This window comes from Bombina bombina, chromosome 4 (genome assembly GCF_027579735.1).
Source record: "Bombina bombina isolate aBomBom1 chromosome 4, aBomBom1.pri, whole genome shotgun sequence".
Taxonomy (NCBI): Eukaryota; Metazoa; Chordata; class Amphibia; order Anura; family Bombinatoridae; genus Bombina; species Bombina bombina.
The window spans coordinates 260246255-260249179 of NC_069502.1; positions in this window are offsets into that span (position 1 = coordinate 260246255).

Genomic DNA, 2925 nt, shown 5'->3' on the forward strand with positions numbered 1-2925 from the left:
TATCTCTCAATATTTTATTGTAAGTAAATATTGATTTGATGATTTAATGAAACTGATAGAATAGTTGCTACAATGGGATTCTAACAGCTGTACAGTTTCTTACTTCAACAAATCATTTTACATAGTAAAGTTTATTACTGTGTCTAGCAATAGCGTTGTTGTTGTTGCAGTGAAGGAGTTATTACTTTGCTACCTATAGAAGCCTTGACAGCTAAGACAGTACAGAGAGTGTGCAGAGCTTCTCTAACAGATCATCTCTCATGTACATTATATTTTTGCTAAACTATTTGCAGTAGAATTTTTCAGAAATGTGCATTCTTGTCATTTTGCTAATATATTATAAAAGTGTGCATCTACTTACTCTAACTGGAAAGGTCCATGTGTACCTAGCCCACTGAGTGCAGTCAGCCAAGCTCCCGATCATCTTGCCTTTTGTAGGATTGTCCCAGTTTGACTTGAGTGCCTCTGTCACTGTCTCTACCACCAATTTCCTTATGCATTTAAAAGGACAATGCAATAATGACATGCTCTAAGTTGTTAGAGCAAGGACTTTGTACATTATTAAAGGGATAGTCTAGTAAAAATTCAACTTTCATTATTCATATAGGACTCTTAATTTTAATCAACTTTCCAATTTACTTTTGTCATCAAATTTGCTTTGTTCTTTTGGTACTCTTAGTTATAACTAAACCTAGGTAGGCTCATATGCTAATTTATAAGCCCTTGAAGGCTGTCTCTTATCATATGATTTTTAATTGTTTTCACAACAAGAGACTGTTAGTTCATGTGGGCCATATAGATAACATTGTGTTCAGGCACAGGGAGTTATTTAAGAGTTAGCACAACACAATACTAAATGCAACTCAATTGATAATAAATACAAAGTCATGTGATCAGGGGGCTGTCAGAAGATGAATAGTAAAAGAAAATAGGAAGGGAGCTAAAAAAGCGGAGTAGATATATCCCAAAACATATATCAGAACAATGACTGTTGTAAGTCATAAGTATCTTATAACAGTCATTGTTCTGATATATTTTTTGGGGATATATCTACTCCACATTTTAGCTCCCTTCCTATTTTCTTTTACTTTTCATCTTATTCACATATGCTTAGGAAGAGGTTTGTTTGGGAGAGGCGGAGAGTAAGGAGTATAGCTTATATATAGTATAGCTTATATTGTATATAGTATAGCTTATATATAGTATAGCTTATATTGTATATAGTATAGCTTATATATAGTATAGCTTATATTGTATATAGTACAGCTTATATATAGTATAGCTTATATATAGTATAGCTTATATATAGTATAGCTTATATTGTATATAGTATAGCTTATATATAGTATAGCTTATATATAGTATAGCTTATATTGTATATAGTATAGCTTATATATAGTATAGCTTATATATTTTAAATAATGGCTGTCAGAAGATGCCTAAATAAGGTAATTACAGAGGTAGAAAGTATATTAATATAACTGTGTTGGTTATGCAAAACTGGGGAATGGGTAATAAAGGGATTATGTATCCTTTAAAACAATAAAAATTCTGGGGGGCGTGTCCTAACAGCGAACCTGAACGGTCGCACTCTCCATGAGCTCCAGTGGATTGACTAATAATCCGCCGATTATTGTCTATATTTTACAGCTGAAATACAACTTTGACTATATACTGCCCTAAAGTGAACACACTACTGTTTTTCGGCTGTGTTTGTGAAACCAGAGCCCAGGATCGGATCAGATAGGCCTGAAGCGGTGGCTTGCAACAGGCAACGTTCCCCCCTCGGCACGCCGAGGTAGTTGACTACAACGGATAAGACATCACAACACAGCAGAGCACTTAAGACCTAGCATCAACACGCACCTAAGGCTACATATTAGATGGCAAGCATGGTTGTTGAGACCATGTGGCAGCGACATGAAGCGCACTTCCAGAGACTAGAGACTCTAATGCAGAAGCTGTTGGATAAAGCGCCATCTGATTATATGATACAGCTTCTCTGCCGCGGACAAGCATCTATGTTACCGACTATTAAGCCTCCAGAAATCAGGCAACAGACACGCAACGCGCCAGAGGTGAGGAGCCAGAAAAATGGCGCTGGTATACAACCGGATGTCCTGAAAAATTATCATGCCACGGAGAATACACCAACTATGCCTGTGAGTGACCCGCTGACTGCTAACCATCCGGTTGATAACCGACTGTATAGAAGGCCCAATCGCATTGATGCAATCTTTCCCTTACCGTGTGGCCCGCGGCGTGGCACGGAGGAGTCATGTGGCTCTCACACGGCTTCATCTAAGCTGGTGCCGGCATCAAGTAAAACAGCGATGATAAATGTAGAGGGGACTCTTGACGCAATACTTCAGATAAGAGGTCAGATATTGGTGGAGGTGGGATTGCAGGAGTCTGAGGGGTGCTCCTGGGAAACTGCAGCCACTAACCTGAAACACCCCAGGCCTGTTATCGATGCTGTGCAGGAGGCACATAATGAGGGCCGTAGGGGATCTGAGGCCATATCCCATTTGGCTGATAATCTGCACTCGATGAATGCTCTGAAAGGAGCATCATATGAGGATGGCTCTGGACATTATTTTCCCCCGGACTAAACTTTTCTACTCTCCATCTAGGTGTTTTTGGGGACATTAATGCAACAGTGAATTGAGGTTCCCTATCACTACTATAGGTGGCCTTGTTGTATAACAGTGGGATATTAGCGATAACTAGAATAATTTTTTTTTGTTTCTTCATAGTTTAGTATGCAATGTTATTTCCTATTATGTTTGAATATATTTAAAGAGTTTATTATCTTGAAGCTATACAACCCGCAACACTTTACACTATTATTTATATTAAAGGGGCTGTGCGGCGCTATGCACACGATAGTGGGACATTTAATCCTACTTGGTGTAATTAATGTAA